This window comes from Chrysemys picta, chromosome 3 (genome assembly GCF_011386835.1).
Source record: "Chrysemys picta bellii isolate R12L10 chromosome 3, ASM1138683v2, whole genome shotgun sequence".
NCBI classification, from domain to species: Eukaryota; Metazoa; Chordata; order Testudines; family Emydidae; genus Chrysemys; species Chrysemys picta.
Window position 1 is genome coordinate 109,432,901 of NC_088793.1, and position 13,541 is coordinate 109,446,441.

The following is a 13,541-nucleotide window of genomic DNA, read 5'->3' on the forward strand; positions in this document are numbered from 1 at the left end:
TTAGATTAGGGTTACCATATTTCAATACTGCAAAAAGAGGACACTCCACGGGGCCCTGGCCCCACCCCAACTCCACCCCTTCCCCTCCCCTTCCCCAAAGTCCCTGCCCCAACTCCACCCCCTCCCCTGAGCACCCCGCATTCCCCCGTCCTCCCTCCTGCCCCCCGGCTGCTGCTGTGCTGGGGAAGTTGCTTTGGCCCCTACTGCGGTGGAGAGCGGCGGGAGCCGGGAAAGTTGGAGCCCGAGGAGGAGGCGGTCCCCTTACCATGCCTCCCTATATTCCTGGACATGTCCGGCTTTTTGGAAATTCCTCCCGGACGGGGATTTGAGGACCAAAAAGCTGGACATGTCCAGGAAAATCCAGACGTATGGTAACCCTACCCCAGAGCTGCCTCCCGCCCGCCTGCTGGACCCCCCCAGGCCTCACCCCAGAGCCGCCGCCTGCCTGCCCGCCGGAACCCCCAGGCCTCACCTCAGAGCCGCTTCCTCCCGCCCACCAGACCCCCCCTGAGGTGGCTCTGGGGTGAGGCCTGAGGTTCTGTCAGGCCTCACCCCAGAGCCACCTCCTGCCGGCCTGACAGAACCCCCAGGCCTCACCCCAGAGCCGCCTTCCACCCACCCACCCACTGGACCCCCCAGGCCTCACCCCAGAGCCACCTGCTCTCCACAGGACCCATCCTCAGCCTTCTTCTGCCTCAGTGCCCCCTCTCCTGACAGCCTGCCCTCCGCAACCCCCCCACTCTCCACAGCCTCTGCCTCAGAGCCCCCCACCCCCTCCCATAGCCCCCACCTTCCATAGCACCTTCCACAGCACCCCACCCCAGTCCTCCCTTCACCTCCCTCCATAACCCCTACCCTTCATTTCTCCACCTCCTCCCATAGCCCACCCCCTCCACAGCCCCCCACTCTCCACAGCCCCTGCCTCAGAGCCCCCCACCCCCTCCCATAGTCCCCTACCTTCAGAATCCCCCCCACCTCAGAGTCCCCCACCCTTCACCTCCCTCAGGGGAGCCTCCACCCCGCTCCCAGCCGGACCCGGCAAGGCTGCGGCAGCTCAGGCTGCGGGAGGCACTGCAGCACGGGCCCTTCCCGGATGGGGGAACTCCGGCTCCCGGGAGCCGCCTCTGCACGCCGAGAAACTTTCTCTGCGCTGGGACACACCCCCGGGCAGCGGCTCCGCCGGGGGGAGGCAGCCCCGGCTGCATGGACTGCTGGCGGGGCGGCTCCTTGCACAGCCAGGACGGAGGGGGGAGACTGAGGCTCTGCCAGAGCCACGGGGGATACTCGGAGGAGGGAGAAGCGGCCGCGGGTCCCCCGCACCAGCAGCTGGCTGCAGAGACGCCACCACTCCTAGCCATGGGGCGCAGGGTTGGAGCAGCATGGGGGGGGGTTGCAATCTGCAGGCTGAGCGAGCTGACACCCCAAGAGGAGGGGGGCAGTGGGTAGGGTTATCATACGTCCGTATTTTCCGGACATTTTTATATATTTAAAAAATCCTCCCGGACGGCAATTAACAACTAAAAAGCCGGACATGTCCCGGGAAATACGGATGTATGGTAACCCTAACTTAGATGACAATAAATGTAGTAGTATTTGGGTTCATTTACAAATAGAAGGAACTTAAAATGGAGCTTGCTGTCTGCTGTTTCTGTAATTTCAGAGCAGGGTTAGCAGAGGCTACTTAACAGTGTGAAGTTGCAGAAAACTTCAGTGCTTCTAAAACCACACACAGGCGAAATCCTCACTCCCTTGAATGTTATTACAGAGAAGGTGATATGTAATTGTAAGCAGCTGTGAAGTGCAGTGCTTGGGTACACATCTGTAGGGAAGCTGTTCAGCATTCAGGTTCTTGTAGATGCTGCTGATCTGAAATGCTTAAAAGATCTTATCTTGTCAGGAAATTGCAGAAGAATTTGAAAATGTTCTTAAAAATATTTATCTTGTAGCCTCTCACCTTTTATTATCAGTCATTTTCTGTTAGCTAAAGAGGTTACTTTTAAGGATTGGAATTTATACATACAAGGTGTGTTGCTGTGGCACAAACTGTAAAATATACGGTTTCCCTTCAATAATAGACAGCTATAAACATTCACTATAATTCAGTTCTTGAGAACGGAGAGGTAATTTTAGTCTGATAAAATGAGTGATCTTAATTAAAATAGTAATGAAGGGGAGAGGTGGAAAATAATTAATTGGATATTTTAGATTAAGAATTACAATAATTTAAATACTGTTGAATTGGGGTGGTCTAATGACTGAAATATTTATTTTTATCAATTAACAAATTAAAATATTAATACTCCATTGTTCAAATAGTGACTGAATGTTACTTAATGAGAGACGTATTCAGTGCATACATATTCACATGTGCACACACCCAGCTGTTTCAATCCTAGTTTTACATAGGCCTGTGATTTGTTCATCTAGGAGCAAAATGTCTCTGAAAGGTGTCAGCATTTCATTGCACTATAAGGAAGAACCACTCCTTCTTAGGAAACAGTTGTATGTCACTTTTAACCTGGCCATATATCCATAATGCTAAGGAAATCTTAATTATATTACTTATCCAGCTCCTTCTCACTTCTCTCAGAACCATTATCTTAATGATTTTGCAATTTGCAAAAGAAAGACAATTATCAAGATTAGTTCTGTTGCCTAGCAACCAAGAACACTTATTTTTAACCAAAAAAGAAGATGGACGGTGATTACTGGATCTAGCAATATTAACACTTTTTTGTTATAAAGTCCTGTACATTCCTATTGAAGTCAGTGACGGTTCCATCCTGATATATATATATGGGGGAAGAGCCCAAATTTGGGTGACTCAAACTGAGGCTATGTCTACACTACAAAGTTGTGCTGATGCAAGTTACATCAACATATAGCTGCCACATTTAGCATATCACTTGTGCGCGTTCATACTTGATTCCTTGCATCAGTGCTGCATGTACTCACTAGAAGGGCTTGCGTTGATGCAGTGTGGTGCACCATAGGTAGGTATTTCAGTTTGCAACCTGCCACCATAAGCACACTGACTTTTGGAAAGTTGTGGCAATGATTGTTGGGGCAGAAACGAGTCACCCCGGAGATAATTGGGAAAAAGGGGTCAACTTCCCATAGTGCATTGTTCTTCATCTCATTATATCATCTCTATCCCATAATTTTTGTGCCTATTTTCAATTTCCCATGAGCCCACATGGGACTTGTAGCTGTCCACCATACAGTCTGCACATCTCTGCGCTATTGTCATAAGCTTTGCAAGCACAGGACGCATGAGCCTCTAGTATTTGCAGAGCTGCAAGAAGAACTGCGAGGAACGTGATGATTTCCTGGTGGTCAGTTTGCTGTGAGTCATTGCGAGAACCAATTCAAGGTTCTTGGTAGCATTCATTGAGGAGCTGCAAATAGCGGAGCGCTGCTTCTGGGCTCAAGAAACAAGCACTGACTGGTGGGTTTGCAATGTAATGCAGGCTTGGGATAATGAGCAGCAGCTGCAGAACTTACGGATGCACAAGGCCACATTCCTGGATCAGTGTGCCAAGCTTTCCCCAGCCCTCCAACACAGGGACACCGAACTGCACTGGCAGTGGAGAAGCAAGTGGCTATCATGCTGTGGAAACTTACACGCCATGTTGCTACCAGTCAGTGAGACACCATTTTGGAGTGGGAAGATCCACGGTGGAGGCCATTTTCATGCAAGTGCCCGGGGCCATTAACTATCTCCCACCACACAGGACTTCAGCTCTCAGCAACATGCAGGACACAGTGGATAGCTCATGAAGCCATACACAGGTCACCTCGACAGCACGAATGAGAGATTCAACTACAGGCTCAGCAGGTGCAGAATGACAGTTGAATGTGCTTTTGGTAGATTGAAGGGACAGTGGTGGTGTTTCCTCACCAGATCGGATCTCAGTGTGAAATAATATTGCAATGGGTATAGTTGCCTGTTGTGTCCTGCATAATATTTGTTAAGAAAAGGAGGAAAACTTGTTGCAGGGTTGGCGAGTGAGCGGTTGTCTGCTGAGTTTGAACAGCCAGACACAAGGGCAATCAGATGAACTCAGCGAGGAGCTACAGAGCTCAGGGAGGCTTTGAAAGACCACTTTACTGTGGCTCACTGTTAATGTGCTGTGGTGTATTAGGCTCAACGTGGCACTGCAGTGCATATATCACTGACAGTGCACTTATTAATTGTGGGGGCTTGCTATACATTTATGACTACACTGTTTGTCATTGATCCTATGGGTTGTGAGTATACAAGACCATTACTTTCACTGCCAGCAGGCATTATACACCATGTGTTGTAAACTAATAAAGATGACTCACTTTCAAAACAAAAGAGTTTTATTCACTTCTGAAAACAGCTCCAAAATTTCCTGAAGACTTTAAAAGTAAATACATTTTAACTTAATTTTTTTTAGGAACCTTAATAAATAAAGCAGAAGAAGGAACACTGATGTCCATTGTAGCTACACATACATCAACCATGGTTCTCACAAGTCAGTGTAGATGAAGCGGGGGTTGTCCATGCTTTCTCCCAGCATGGAGTGGAAGCAGATGTGAAGACCCTGAGGCCATGTGGAATACTGGGTGGGGGTGGGGGAGTCCTGTAGGGAACTGCTATGCTTCAGTTCTCCACAGACTGCAATGGGATTGTTGAACCTGGAGGTCCATAGGAGTCTACACTACAGCATCTGAGTTTGCTGATGGAGAAGACCCATTAGGTATGTCCTGGAGTATCCCTCTCTCCTTTTCCTGTGTCTTTCTCCTGTCTTTTCTTTCCCTCTCCATACAGTCTGCAATATTCACCCTCCATGCCCTCTTTCAAGGTCTGATGCTGCACTGACATCCAGAATCTCAGAGAATATGTCCTATCATGTCCTCTTTTTCCCCCTCCTTATCTGGGTTAGTTGTTCCAATGGTGTAGAAGGGGACCCTCTCAAGGCCACAGCTACAGATAAAACTCACAGAAGTACTATTGTTAAGAACATAAAAATATTAGAACATAAGAACAGCCATACTGGGTCAAACCAAAGATCCATCTAGCCCAGTATCCTGTCTACCGACAGTGGCCAATGCCAGGTGCCCCATTGTTAGTATAACCATGGAAAGCAAAACATAACATTCAGAACTCCCCCCTTCCCTTGCTCCCCTAAAGTGTTAAACAAGACATGCTTATTGACACTTCTAGTTTGAGTGCTTGTGCTGGTACCACTCTCATCTCAAGCCATGGTGAGTATGACCCACCAGGGGTAAGGGAATTGAGGACGGAATTGCTTAGTTCCATGAAACTATTAGTATAGGACACTGGCCATGAATACTGGCACCGTTTTCCACAGGCAGTGGTTCTAGCTGATATCTAACTCCTGAGGGTAATAATGGCAGAGAGAGCACAGCTGCTGCTGGCATCCTAAAATCAACGAGGTCCGTATGCCATTAGCTTGTTTACTGCAATGGTGCCTGCTGCAGTTATCACTGACTGGCATGGGAAAGTGTCCTACTGTGGAGGAAGAAATAAGGCTGCCATCCCCAGAAACCTTCAGGAAAGGATTATAGAGTGTATCTCCAGGGAAGTTTCATTGAGATCTCTCAGGAGGATTCAAGCGACATCCGTATTTACAGAAACAAACTGCTATGCATGCCCCTCCCACCTAACTCTAGAGGGGAATGAAAAGCAGATAACAACTAAGTTGGGGCGGAAGGGGGGGCGCCATCACCATAATGAGAAATGCATTTATACATTTACCCAAAGTTCCTTCCCCTCTATTAGGATCCTCCATGCTCGACTGCAGGGATTGGCTGAATCTGGTGCAGTCAAAAACAGGTCCTGGCTCACAGCTGGACTCCCTGGTCACCCAGCCCCCATACTCCTCCTCCTCCTCCTTGCGGTCCATGGTGGGGGCCTGTGACTCAAGCTCCTTGGAGGTATTCATGGTGGTCTGCAAGGTGGTAGTAGTCTTCTCCAAGTATGGCATACAGGTCTTTGTAAAAGTTGCAGGTCTGTGGCTTGGCACTGGATCAATTGTTGGCCTCCTTGGCCTTCTGCTATACCTGCTGCAGTTTCTTGGCTTTCATGTGATTGCTGCTAGTCCCTGTCATACCCCATCTGCTGCACTCCCCAAGCAATCTGCTCAGAGATGGCAACATTTCTACAGCTGGTTTGAAACTGTGCTTGCACAGTTTCTCTTCCCCACAGGCCCAGGAGATCTAAAATCTCCTGTCTACTCCAAGCCAGAGCATGTCTGGAGAGTATAGCTGGTACAGTCAGCTGGGCAGTTGCTCAGAACAACAGAGAGCAGATAGAGGTGTGCTCACCATGCTCAACAACCAGAAAAAGATATTTCAAACATTTGTGGGGGTTTTAAGGATGGAGGAAGGCACTCCAAGTATGTGTGACACCTGGGCAGTGGAATTCACAATTGTGAACAGAGTGGTCAGCTGGGCATTGTGGAACAGCAGCTGGAGGGCTGTTAGGGTTGACATAGGTAACACTCGTGTTGTGTCGATCTCTGTACATTGACCATGGCTCAGTGCTGCTCAGGGAGCTGATGTTACTATGACAGCGTAATGGGGCACATACATTGGTGGGAGAAAAATTTAAGTATAACCATATGCACAACTCAACCTAACTTTCTAGTGTAGACCAGACCTGAGTGAGTCTCTCTCTCTCTCTCTCTTATGTATAATATAAACGGGTGTGTGTGTGTGTGTGTCTTTTTGTTTGTTTCTAAGGGGAGGGGGCAGGGCAGGAAGAGGTGAAGCAAGCATGGGGGGCGCTCAGAGAGGGTGTGGAATGGGGCAGGAAGAGGCAGGGTGGGGCCTTGGGGGAAAGGGTAGAGTGGGGGCAGGGCCAGGGGAAGAGCAGGGGGTCAAGAACCCCCAGGGAAATCAGAAAGTCGACACCTCTGCAACACCCTCCTGACTCCCTATGGCAGAACGCCCTGGACCCGCTATGCCCAGCATCCCCACCCCCTCACACAAATGCACAGCGCCCTGCACACCACCCCTGCACAGGGCCCCCCGGCCCACAGCCCCACCACAACTGCCCAGCACCCCACACAGAACCCCCACTCCCTAGTGCCCCAACACACACAGATCTTCCCTGCCCCCTCACAGCCCAGAACACCCCCCAGAGACCAACTCCCCCATTCCCTGCTGCCTGGCTGCATTCACTGGCCCTGCTGGGAGCCGACTGTGTCTGCTGGGCTGAGCCACTAGTGCAGCCAGGGCTGGTTCCAGGATGGGTAATCGCTCCATCTCTTGGGAGTGGCGCAATCAGCCAGGCTCCCTCAGGACCCACATGCCTGGAGGGGCCCAGCCAAGTCCCCCACACTATCTCCCCCCCACCCACCCCCGCAACTGGCCAAGACTGGCCAGGCTTCTGCACCAGTCCCAGGTGGCTCAGCTCCGGGGAGACAGGTAGGGCACCACAGGTGGTGGGAAGCAGAGACTGCCTAGAGCCTGAGGTGCACTGGGATCCGTCCAGGGGGAGGAGAGGAGCCAGTAGGTGGGGCCAGAGGGTGGAGAGGAGTAAGTGGTGGGCGTGGGGTGGGGGAGCAGGCTGGTGGGGTCTTGGGGCACAGTGTAAACAGAGCAGAGCGGGGCTCCTTCTGAGCATGGGCCCGGCTCCATGGTGCCACTGGCGCCATTGTAAATCCAGCACTGCTGACCTTAGGATCCATTAATATAAATAGCATATGTTATAGAATTCTAAGAACATCAGCTAAAGGAGATGGTTAGAAGCAATGTATTGACCTGTGCGATACTAGCAACTGATTAATGATTTGTTAAAGAGTTAATAAATGCTATTTATAAATGGAACCTCAATATGAAGTGACCTATGTATTTACAGAAAAAGAGAAACTGAAAGACATGAAACATTTTTAATGGTCAAATCCTGCTTTTGCCTTTAGTTAAAATATGTAACTATTTGCCTGATTTCATGTGTCATACATAGTGCTGAGATTTCTGTGGGACTGAACATGCCTTTGAAGGGAAAGGTGTGGCAACACTGTACAATTCCAGGAGTAACATTTCCCCCCCTAAAGAAACCCGTTTAACTAGAGAAGCCTGTTCCTATCAGCCAGGGCAGGTATGTTCCAGCATAAATAATAAAGTTAGTGTCTGTTTTCTACTCTTTCTTTCCTTTTTGTAGGCTGATGCTCTCTTCATTATCACAATTGATTGGGACTTTTTCTAAACAGTTCTTCGTTTCCTTAAGGAAACCACAGTTTTGCCAGGAAATGCTTTGCACCAGCACCATAGGGTTTCACTGCCTTAGAATGTGACTGTTTTGCCAACTTAATCTCGTTTTCAGAGCATTAATTAAATGGCCAAAGAACAAACAAAATGTCATTTGTTCCATAAGTGTGAAATAGAGCAAGGAAGGATTTGTTTTCAGTTTCATGTAGGCCCAAGGGCGAGTTTCACATGCAGGACTGAGGGGAAAGAGGAGACCTCTAAAACTGCTTTTATTACACAAATTAAACAGAAAAAAAGGGGCAGCATTTCAGCTGATACCTGCTTCTTGCTGGCTTTGGGCAAAATGGAGCAAGTCAGTAGCCTGTTATGGTTATTAAGAGTGGCACTTTCATGACACAGCATCACAAGAACATAAGAATGGCCATACGGGTCAGACCAAAGGTCCATTTAACTCAGTATCCTGTCTTCCGACAGTGGCCAGTGCCAGGTGCCCCAGAGGGAATGAACAGAACAGGTGATCATCAAGTGATCCATCCCCTATTGCTCATTCCCAGCTTCTGGCAAACAGAGGCTAGGGACACCATCCTTGCCCATTCTGGGTAATACCCATTGATGGACCTATACTCCATGAATTTATATAGTTCTTTTTTGAACCCTGTTATGGTCTTGGCTTTCACAACATCCTCTGGCAAAGAGTTCCACAGGTTGATTTTGCGCTGTGTGAATACTTCCTTTTATTTGTTTTAAACCTGATGACTATTAATTTCATTTGATGACCCAACAAGGGCACTGGAATGATGGGGGTGGAAGCACTTCTAAACTCCAGAAATTGCAACTTTTCAGAAAAATTTACCCTTTAGCCAGGCAGAAGTTTCCATGTTCTCTGTCCGGCTGTTTGTGAGGGAGGGGAGTATGTTTGTGAATTTGGAGGAGGCGGGGTACAGTAGTGCAAGTGTTTGTGTATGGAGAATGTAATGGGGTTTATGGGGTGCAGGTGTATGGGGAGGGGCAGTGAGGGGCGTAGTGGGTGCACTGAGGCATGTGGGATGTGATGTGGGGGTGGGGGGTGGCGTGTAAGTGGGGCTGCATATAGGGGTGCAATGGGTGTGGGTTCATTTAGTGAAGGAATGCAGGAGGTAGGTTACAGTGTGGGGTGTGCAGCTGGAGGGTGCAGTATGTGGGGGGGAACAGTGTGGAGTGGAGGTCCACAGTGGGGAATGGATTGGGGATAGAGTGTGGGGTGTGCAGGGGAGGGGTGGAGCAGGGGGTACAGTGTGGGGAGTGTAGCTGAAGGGTGCAGTATATGGGGGGGAACAGTGTGGAGTGGGGGTGCGCAGTGGGATGTCGATTGGGGTGATGCAATGGGGTGTGGAGTGGGGGTGCGCTGCGGGGGCACCGAGGCTCGGCCTGGATGTGGGGCCCGGGACGGAGCTGGGCGCTGCGGGGGGAGGAGGGCAGGTCCAGGCGCTCCCCTCTCGCGCGGGGGGTGAAGACGTGATCGGGCGCTGCTAGGCGGAGGGAGCGAGCCCCGCTGTTCTCACACTAAATCCCCCGCCCGCTTCTCCCCGCGCGGCCACGGCCCGCCCGCCTCCCGGGCGGGTCCCGCTCGCTGCTCTGGGTTCTGCGCCCTCCCGCGCTGACGATGACAAGATGCGGGGGCCCCGCTGTGGGGTCACGGCCCCGTTCTCCTCCCATATATGGGGCAGGCCATGCTTGGCGGCGGCGTGAGCTATGTAGCAGTGTCTGCGTGCAATTCTTGCACCTGCACCAGGATGGCCGAGTGGTTAAGGCGTTGGACTTAAGATCCAATGGACGCATGTCCGCGTGGGTTCGAACCCCACTCCTGGTAGCTGCTGTTTTTTTTCCCCGGTCTGTTAAATTAACAAGGAGGGAATGTAACAGACGCTGAAACCCCAGTCATGCCCAAGGGAGACTCCCAGCCTCTGCCTGTCACCCAACTAACACCAGGAGGAGTGGCATATAACTGAGCTGTGGCTAGTGCTTGCACATTGGGACAGGGACTGTGCAGAACCGTCTAAAGAAAAATCTTCTGCGATCACAGCACCCCCAGCGTCACCACAGAGAAAACATGGCTTCAAACCTGGTCTCTGCACACAAACAGGGCAGATATGCCAGATACAGACATACAGGGACTGATACATGGGGATAGGTACACAGACACTGAGACTGAAACACACACATACATGCAGAGACTGACAGACATGCACACACACAGACGCATGCAAAAACTGACACACAGACACATGGACAGGCAGAGAGACGTGCAGAGGCTGACACCCAGTGTCATATCCTTGGGGGCAGCAGGTTTAGGAAGAAATCACTTGAGACCAGAGAGCAGCAAGCTTACAAAGCAACCATTTATTTACAAAAAGAACAGGAGTACTTGTGGCACCTTAGAGACTAACAAATTTATTAGAGAATAAGCTTTCGTGGACTACAGCCCACTTCTTCGGATGCATATAGAGTGGAATAAATATTGAGGAGATATATATACACACATACAGAGAGCATAAACAGGTGGGAGTTGTCTTACCAACTCTGAGAGGCCAATTAAGTAAGAGGAAAAAAACTTTTGAAGTGATAATCAAGATAGCCCAGTACAGACAGTTTGATAAGAAGTGTGAGAATACTTACAAGGGGAGATAGATTCAATGTTTGTAATGGCTCAGCCATTCCCAGTCCTTATTCAATCCTGAATTGATTGTGTCTAGTTTGCATATCAATTCCAGCTCAGCAGTCTCTCGTTGGAGTCTGTTTTTGAAGTTTTTCTGTTGTAAAATAGCCACCCGCAGGTCTGACAATGAATGACCAGACAGGTTAAAGTGTTCTCCCACTGGTTTTTGAGTATTATGATTCCTGATGTCAGATTTGTGTCCATTCATTCTTTTGCGTAGAGACTGTCCGGTTTGGCCAATGTACATGGCAGAGGGGCATGGCTGGCACATGATGGCATATATCACACTGGTAGATGTGCAGGTGAACGAGCCCCTGATGGTATGGCTGACGTGATTAGGTCCTATGATGATGTCACTTGAATAGATATGGGGACAGAGTTGGCATCGGGCTTTGTTAAAGGATAGGTTCCTGGGTCAGTGGTTTTGTTCAGTGATGTGTGGTTGCTGGTGAGTATTTGCTTTAGGTTGGGGGGTTGTCTGTAAGCGAGGACAGGTCTGTCTCCCAAGATCTGTGAGAGTAAAGGATCATCTTTCAGGATAGGTTGTAGATCGCTGATGATGCGCTGGAGAGGTTTTAGTTGGGGGCTGAAGGTGACAGCTAGTGGTGTTCTATTATTTTCTTTGTTGGGCCTGTCTTGTAGGAGGTGACTTCTGGGTACTTGTCTGGCTCTGTCAATCTGTTTTTTCACTTCAGCAGGTGGGTACTGTAGTTTTAAGAATGCTTGATAGAGATCTTGTAGGTGCTTGTCTCTATCTGAGGGATTGGAACAAATGCGGTTATATCTTAGAGCTTGGCTGTAGACAATGGATCGTGTGATGTGTCCTGGATGGAAGCTGGAGGCATGTAGGTAAGTGTAGCGGTCAGTAGGTTTCCAGTATAGGGTGGTATTTATGTGACCATCGCTTATTAGCACAGTAGTGTCCAGGAAATGGACCACTTGTGTGGATTGATCTAGGCTGAGGTTGATGGTGGGATGGAAATTATTGAAATCATGGTGAAATTCCTCAAGGGCTTCTTTTCCATGGGTCCAGATGATGAAGATGTCATCAATGTAGCGCAAGTAGAGTAGGGGCGTTAGGGGACGAGAGCTAAGGAAGCGTTGTTCTAAGTCAGCCATAAAAATGTTGGCATATTGTGGGGCCATGCGGGTACCCATAGCAGTGCCGCTGACTTGAAGGTATATATTGTCCCCAAATGTGAAACCTGTCATTTATTTACAGACACTCACTGACCTGGCCAGCCAGTTGGAACTGGCTGGCTATCCCCTAATAATCTAACTCAGTTGCCATAGGAACAAAAACCACGACAACCAAATACACAACATATTCCTCCCCCCTTAAATAAGAACATCCCCTAAATCAGGGGTCTCAAACTCAAATGACCATGAGGGCCACATGAGGACTAGTACATTGGCCCGAGGGCCGCATTACTGACACCTCCCCCGCACGCCGCCTTCGGCCCTGCCCCCACTCCACCCCTTCCATGAGGCCCCACCCCTGCCCTGCCTCTTCCCACCCCTTCCCTGCCCCCATTCCAACCCCTTCCCCGAAATCCCCACCCCCAACTCTGCCCCCTCCCTGCCCCCAGAGGGTGCAGGAGGGGTGTGGGGTGTGGTGGGGGCTCAGGGCAGGGAGTTGGGGTGTGGAGTGCAGGAGGGGTGAGGGATACAGTAAGGGGTCAGGGTGCAGGGTGCAGCAGGGGGCTCAGGGCAGGGGGTTGGGATGCAAGAGGGGTGCAGGGTGCGGCGGGGGATCAGGGCAGTGGGTTGGGGTGCAAGAGGAGTGTGGGGTGCGGCAGGGGGCTTAGGGCAGTGGGTTGGGGTGCAAGAGGAGTGCGGGGTGTGGCAGGGGGTTCAGGGCAGGGGTCAGGGTGCAGGAGGGGTGCAGGGTATGGCAGGGGGTCAGGGTGAAGGAGGGGTGTGGCAGGGGGCTCAGGGCAGTGGGTTGGGATGCAGGAGGGGTGCGGGGTGAGGCAGGGGGTTCGGCTGCAGGAGGGATTTGGGGGGCAGGATCTGGCCCAGCACGTACCAGGGGCAGGGCAGGCTCCCTGCCTGCCTGCCCTGCCCCCGCAAGAGGCTGGAACCTGGGGAAGGGGGGGCGGAGGGGCTGTGTGTTTCTGTTGCTTGAGGCACCGCCTCCAGCAGCTCCCATTGACTGTGGTTCCCCGTTCCCAACCAATTGGAGCTGCTGGGGGCACTGCCTAAAGCAACAGCCACACACAGCCCCTCCACCCCCCCCCCCCCCCACGTTCCAGCCTCTTTCCAGAGCTGCGCAGGGCAGGGCAGGCAGGCAGGGAGCATGCCCTGCCCCCAGTGCATGTCCGGCCGGAGCCACTCTGGTAAACACTGGAGGAGGGCGGGGGGGCTTGCGGGCCGCAGAAAATCACCCCGCGGGCCGCGTGTTTGAGACCCCTGCCCTAAATAAAACAAACACTAGACTAGAGAAGGAGGGTAGACTGCCTCCATTCCCGGCTAAACCCGGGGGATTATTTTGCCCCATAACCGTGGGTTCGCCCTAGCTAAAGATCCAGCCATTGAGGAGGTCTTCTATCTTTAGATGGATTAAGGCGAACTTCTGGTGTTGTTGCACCCGAAAGTACCATGGGCGCAGGCCTGACAATGGACTCAGGGTTCGCAGCGC

The 13,541-nt window shown here is 50.9% G+C and overlaps 1 non-coding gene across 1 annotated transcript; it reads left to right on the plus strand.

Annotated features, from left to right (window-relative positions):
* Nucleotides 1–9,971: 9,971 nt before the first annotated feature.
* Nucleotides 9,972–10,054, plus strand: TRNAL-UAA (transfer RNA leucine (anticodon UAA)). Its single transcript has one exon. It is a non-coding gene; the product is annotated as a tRNA-Leu (tRNA).
* Nucleotides 10,055–13,541: the final 3,487 nt, after the last annotated feature.